At 39.2% G+C, this 7,457-nt stretch overlaps 1 non-coding gene across 1 annotated transcript; it reads left to right on the forward strand.

Moving 5' to 3' along the window:
- Nucleotides 1–6,490: 6,490 nt before the first annotated feature.
- On the forward strand, nt 6,491–6,655 carry LOC149678649 (U1 spliceosomal RNA). The gene has a single exon (XR_016366347.1). It is a non-coding gene; the product is annotated as a U1 spliceosomal RNA (small nuclear RNA).
- The last annotated feature ends 802 nt before the right edge of the window (nt 6,656–7,457 follow it).

Here is a 7,457-nt window from a genome sequence, read left to right on the forward strand (position 1 = left end):
GCTCCCTTGTACAATGGTGATTACCCGTGGTCCTATTGAGAATTTACGCTTACGGGTGGTTTGATATGCTTATGGTGCTAATTAAATAGATAACGATGTGGCTACTCTTAAGGACCTTGGGCCCTCTTGTTATTTCAATATTAGAATGGATTGTAGGCATATCGCCCGACGTTTCGGCATTAAAACCTCCAAAGGGCTAATACTGGGGTCGAAATATCTAACAAAATATAATGAAACAGAATTTTGATACGTAATTTTCATTACGTTAAATCACTTTCGTGTTTATTCATAATTAAAGCAAAAATAAACTCTATTACAAATATTTTAGACAACGATAGAACTACTGCAATTTATTACGTGTATTTTATCAGTGAGCAAAAACGTAGCACGACCACATTTGCTAAGCGGTAGTTGTTCGGTTTATGTAGTTAAATGAGCAACAGGGTGATGTTCTTGTTCAATTATGTAAATGATATTACAAGGTGCAATCACCATTCGTGACCTCCTTCATGCTCCCATCCATGATGCTCGTGACCTTCACCACCATCCGACTCATGATGCTCGTGACCGCCACCGCCATCCGATCCATGGCCTTCATGCTCCCAACCGTGATGTTCATGGCCTCCATCACCTCCGCCACCACCAGAGTGACCACCATCGTCGTGTTCGTGGTGATGCTCTTTCTTGTGATGCTCGCCGTCTTCCCAGTGCTTTTTGTGATGTCCTCCGTGTTTCTTATGTTCGTGATGTCCATGATAGTGCTTTCCTCCCTTGTGGTGTTCATCGCCATGGTGTTTCTTCCAGTGTCCGTGTCCATGCTTGCCATGTTTGTCAGCGTGGTGTTTGTGAGCGTGATGCTTCTTTCCATGATCCTTCTTTTCGTGTTTGCCACCTTCGTGTTTCCAGTGCTTTTTGAACTCCTTGTGATGTTTCTTATAATCTCCATCCTTGAAAATATCGTGGTACTTTTTATGGTCTCCGTGTTCTTCCTTGTGGTAGGATTTCTTGAACCCGTGCTTCTTGTGGCCCTTATCCTTATGGTGATGCTTGCCTACTTTACCCTTTTCGTGGCCACCTCCGTGCCAATGCTTCTTGTGATGATGCCCATGGTGTTCGTGTCCGTGTTTCTTGTGCGCTTCTTCGTGTCCGCCGTGCTTTTTGAAATGATGGCCGCCTTTCGCGTCGTGATGATGTCCACCGTATTTCTTGTGGTGTCCGTGATGATGGGCTCCTTTCTTGTGTCCTCCTTCGTGGTGTCCATGTTCCCCACCGTGCCCCTCTTTCTTGTGATGGTGGCCTTCACTTTCGTGACCGTGTCCATGTCCACCGTGATGGTGCCATCCCGACTCAGCCACATCGAGTTCTTTGTAGTCATAGAGAACGTGAGTTGATTCGGCTACATCAAGTTCCGTGGTTTCATTTCGAGGAACATCGGCAAATGCGTACGAAAGTACAAAGCAGAGAATCACCAGGCCCTGAAAAAGTCAAGTGACCCTTATACGATACATTGGAAACTATTGGAAACGTTTCAATATCTACTTACCAAATGGGCTTTAACGATTGTCATTTCCACCTTCGATTTCAGCCAAGTCCAATCCTTTGTATGTATTTCGTTCACTGGATTGTAGAGATGTGATAAAATGTGTTTGCAGACCTATCCTTAAATACTCGACTAATCGGAACATATTTCCTTAAATCCTACAAGTTTTTATGCACTATGGCAAAAAACCATCCAACAATTAATATAACAGCATTTTCATCAAAATTAAAAACTTGTGAAAATTATACTCGAAGGAACGTTAGAGTGAGGATTGAATGTAACACGGAAACATGTGGCTGTGTTCAGTGAGGCTTGTCAATCGATTATTTATAACGGAGCTTGAGTTCGATAATAATTTTTGGATTATTTTCCTTGTTAATTGGCGTTACTGTGCTCGCACGTGAGATGAAGTCTATTCCTAAGATTCTTTCATTTGCTCTTGGTAAGAATTTACATATCTACAATTTATTACCCGAAGAAGAACTTACATAAGTAAAATTTATTTTTCCAAGAAGTTTTGTAAGTATCGAAAAAAACCTTGTCTAGCTACAAAGTAACTTTCTTTGGGTTACTGCCTTTTTGCCCCTAACAATAATCACATACTTGCCATCATAGGGAAAGTCTCATTTAAAATGCACTTACGTGTTCGAATTTAATGGGGTAGAAGGAATATTTCTCTTTAAAATAAGACCAAGTTTGTTAAAATCTGTCAACATTTCACCAAGATGAGGCTGTAATCTCGCCTGGGCCATCTTGTTATTTAATGTCTTTCTTTGGACAGTATAATTTTTTCTAGGTGTGGTTAAGCAATCACACCTAAAATTGCGATGGTGTTTTGTCTGTGTGTTTGTGGCCAGGGGTACACGAAAAACAAAAGTGAATAGAAACAGATTAATGCAAGGTCCACAAAAACCTTAGAAATCGTAATGTGAAAGTATTGCGAAAGGAAATACATTAGTTCTATTTTATGCGTTAACAGCAATTTTCTGACTCCGGATTGACGTAAAACAAATTTGTCTGGACCCTTTGTTAAGAAAAGATCCCTTTCCCGCTCTTGAAAGTATTGGGGAAAACATAAGATAGGCATCTTCAAAGAATTTACCCGGTTAGATTGCGGCAACCCTCAAGTTTAGGGTTAATTTGATGGTCAGACTGTATCGAAACGGATTTATTGGAAAGTGAAATATTTTCTTTATAAAACGGATTGTTTGGTATTCGAGGGGGCATGGGAAATGCAGGCACGGTTGTTCGAATGAGAGATAATTTTCATACGGAAAGGGCATTATATATCCAGATGTTATATAGGTTTTTATCAATGTTGTGAAAGACAAACTGCCTTTACGATTATGATCTCTGTGTGTATGTTTGTGGTTTTTCTGTGGAGGCTTGATGGACGAAAAGACCTTTATAGCTTAGTGTGGTAAGACTTTAATGCACCCCAACCGTTGGGCCATCTGGAATATTACCTTAGCGAGTTAGAAAACCAGAATACTGTACTACATTAGCACATATGAAATTAACACGCCCTCCCCAGCCCAAACCACACCTAGCTAATACGTAAATATTTTAACGTGACTTTTGTATTTTTGCGCACAACATTATTGTCTCAAGTTATGGGTCTAAATATCTAACAAAATATAACACAACTTTCACAAGTCTTGAAACCAATATAAACCCCTCCCAGTCGAGGCGCAACTAAGAAGTTTTACTTAAATAATTACCTATAATTGATATTAATTATTTTAATCGATATCAATTTAGCTTGATTATAGTTAAATCGTTTTAAGAAATTTTATTCCTAAAACCATTTTCAACATAGCTATTGTTGACGTTTGAATTCAATTTTTGGAAATTTAGGGTATATAACTTGATTGATTCACTATAAATGATAAGAAAAATCGCAATTGCGTGAAGCTGTTGGTGGAAGCCCTTCCATTGGGAGGCAGACGTTTGTCGTAACCCTAGTCGATCGCCGCGTAAATGTTAACCTTTATGATGATAATGGTCATGGTCACTCGGAGAGGTAACAACAGAATTCTGATGCCTGATTTACCATACGTGAAATCGCTTTAGCGTTTATTTATAATTAAAGCAAAAAAATAACAAATAAACTGTATTACAAATATTTTTGACTGTGATAGAACTATTTTATTTTATAACGTGTATTTTGTCAGTGAGAAAATAATTAGCACGACCACACTTGCTATGCTGTACTTGTTCGGTTTATGTTGTTAAATGAGCAACAGGGTGATGTTCTTGTTCAATTAAGTAAATGATAATACAAGATGGAATCACCATTCGTGACCTCCTTCATGCTCCCATCCATGATGCTCGTGACCTTCACCGCCATCCGACTCGTGATGCTCGTGACCGCCACCGCCATCCGATCCATGGCCTTCATGCTCCCAACCGTGATGTTCATGGCCTCCATCACCTCCGCCACCACCAGAGTGACCACCATCGTCGTGTTCGTGGTGATGCTCTTTCTTGTGATGCTCGCCGTCTTCCCAGTGCTTTTTGTGATGTCCTCCGTGTTTCTTATGTTCGTGATGTCCATGATAGTGCTTTCCTCCCTTGTGGTGTTCATCGCCATGGTGTTTCTTCCAGTGTCCGTGTCCATGCTTGCCATGTTTGTCAGCGTGGTGTTTGTGAGCGTGATGCTTCTTTCCATGATCCTTCTTTTCGTGTTTGCCACCTTCGTGTTTCCAGTGCTTTTTGAACTCCTTGTGATGTTTCTTATAATCTCCATCCTTGAAGATATCGTGGTACTTTTTATGGTCTCCGTGTTCTTCCTTGTGGTAGGATTTCTTGAACCCGTGCTTCTTGTGGCCCTTATCCTTATGGTGATGCTTGCCTACTTTACCCTTTTCGTGGCCACCTCCGTGCCAGTGCTTCTTGTGATGATGCCCATGGTGTTCGTGTCCGTGTTTCTTGTGCGCTTCTTCGTGTCCGCCGTGCTTTTTGAAATGATGGCCGCCTTTCGCGTCGTGATGATGTCCACCGTATTTCTTGTGGTGTCCGTGATGATGGGCTCCTTTCTTGGGTCCTCCTTCGTGGTGTCCATGTTCCCCACCGTGCCCCTCTTTCTTGTGATGGTGGCCTTCACTTTCGTGACCGTGTCCATGTCCACCGTGATGGTGCCATCCCGACTCAGCCACATCGAGTTCTTTGTAGTCGTAGAGGACGTGTGTGGATTCGGCTACATCAAGTTCCGTGGTTTCATTTCGGGGTACATCGGCAAATGCGTACGAAAGTACGAAACAGAGAACCACCAAGCCCTGAAAAAGTCAAGTGACTATTATACGATACATTGGAAACTATTGGACATATTTCAATATCTACTTACCAAATGGGCTTTAACGACTGTCATTTCCACGTTTGATTTCAGCCAATTCCAAATCCTTTGTATGTATTTCCTTCACAGGATTGTTGAGATGTGATAAAATGTGTTTGCAGACCTATCCTTAAATACCCTAATAATCGGAACATACTTCCCTAATTCCTACAAGTTTTTATTCACTATGGCAAAAAACCATCCAACAATTAATATAACAGTATTTTCAGCAAAATTAAAAACTTGTGAAAATTATACTCGAAGGAACGTTATATTAGAGAAAGGATTGAATGTACCACGGAAACATGTGGCTGTGTTCAGTGAGGCTCATCAATCGATTATTTATAACGGAGATAAGTCTTCGATGGGAATGTTTGGTTTCTTTTTGGTGTTAATTGGCGTTACTGAGAACTATGCGTAATGTTCTTCCATTTGCTCTTGGTAGGAATTTAAATAAGTATATTTTATTACTCAAAGAAGATTTTTTGTAAGTGTCGAAAAAACCTTGTCTATCAACCAAATTACTTTCTTTCGGATACTGCCATTTTGCCCCTATCAATAATCACATACTTATCATTAAAGGGCAAGTATCATTAAAACGCACTTACGAAATCAAATTTAATGACGGAGTATTTTTCTCTTTAAAATAAGAAAAAGTTCGTTAAAGTCAGTTAGCATTCCACCAAGGTACAATATTTTAAAATATTTTAGAAACCAGAGGGTTCATTCAAAAATCGATTCTGATAATAATATTATTTTCCTTCCCCTTCTGAGTCATAATTCAATTGTTTCAAACTAGGCTAAGCAATAAAATTCTTTTATAAGATTAAGCCTAAGACTAAGCCTTAGTTCTTGTACATTTTTCACCTTCTACGTCACAGGGAAGCAAAACGAACTTCAGTTAGCACGAAATTTTGAAGAATTCATTTTGACATTTGAGGGATGAAATATTTCTCTGGTATATTTAACGTTTTATATGGTAAAATTTCTAAATAATTATTACTGTATTTATACGTAGTCGTACTAATAAAAATACACGTTTAAAATTTTACGATTTAAATTAGACTTGTCCTTTTAATGACATTAACTTGAGTTTTAAAATATCTTATACAACGAATCTGATAGTCACTCATGCGCGACTATAATGAAAATAAAAATATTGCACGCATCATTGGTAAGACTGCTCAATGGTGATGGACCAAATTCAATAATCACTTTTTACACAGAGAAATTTTAATGGAGTATGTGTTTGGGAAGCCCGGTATCAAAATTAAACGTGTGGTCTGAGATATTTGCGGTCAAAAGTCACACAATCGAATGTCTTTAGCAAAATCATTCGGGGGAAATTTTCAAGCAAAGCTCAGAATGCAATATAAAACGTTTAAATACAAACGTAAAATTTCATTGGAATTGGATATTATTTATTTTATACACTTCGAATTCTTGAAATCAGTTATTGGAACATAGCTCATGATTTGTTATGTTTGATCAGGATTGTTAAGCCGGACTAATTTGGAATTAGTAGATAAATCAAATTCTCAATATATATCACAGTTTAATCTCAATTTTAGCTTTCCACGGTTTTTATATAAGTTATTGTTATTTCGATAACAGGCATACTTACTTTGCGTTGCTGCGGCCTTGATCATGATAGAGGCGGGCTGAGGTGAGATCCGATCATTGCACTTCGATCGGATTGATACCCTCACCACTTTCACAATCTGTGAACTGTGGGCGTCCAATTTTTGACAGCGGGGGACGTGCGTTCGCGCTCACCCCCACTTACCGTTTAATGTATAAAATAAACATAAACCCGATGTAACTTATTGTCAGGGCTCTTTGGAATCCTCCCGTTGTTAGAAACGTGATTGAACCGAATTCCCGTTGATATAAACGCCATTGGACCGAATTCCCGTTGATATAAACGCCATTGGACCGAATTCCCGTTGATATAAACGCCATTGGACCGAATTCCCGTTGATATAAACGCCATTGGACCGAATTCCCGTTGATATAAACGCCATTGGACCGAATTCCCGTTGATATAAACGCCATTGGACCGAATTCCCGTTGATATAAACGCCATTGGACCGAATTCCCGTTGATATAAACGCCATTGGACCGAATTCCCGTTGATATAAACGCCATTGGACCAAATTCCCGTTGATATAAACGCCGTTCAACTGAATTCCCATTGAAAGAAACGCCATACAACCGAATTCCCATTGAAAGAAACGCCCTCCCACCTATTTGCCACAGATAGAAACGCCTTTCAACCGAATTCCCATTGACGTAGACTCCATTCAACCGAAATACAATTGGTAGAAACGGCATTCAACCGCATTCCCATTAATAGAAACGACATTCAAACAAATTCCCACTGATAGAAACACTATTCAACCGCATTCTCATTGCAATTCCTCCTAAAAATAAAGAAAGTCAGTCAAACTCGTGCCTTTGCATTATCGTTTTATTTCAGTTTTAAAATGGCAGTTTAAAAAAAAATATTTATTTTTAGCGAACACTCTTAAATTAATTTTACGCGGAAGGGAAACTTTAGACTTGTTTTCTTAAGGCATAGCC

The sequence above is a fragment of the Phalangium opilio genome, unplaced genomic scaffold (assembly GCF_054372755.1).
Source record: "Phalangium opilio isolate 3A_F unplaced genomic scaffold, DU_Popi_V2 ptg000042l_1, whole genome shotgun sequence".
Taxonomy (NCBI): Eukaryota; Metazoa; Arthropoda; class Arachnida; order Opiliones; family Phalangiidae; genus Phalangium; species Phalangium opilio.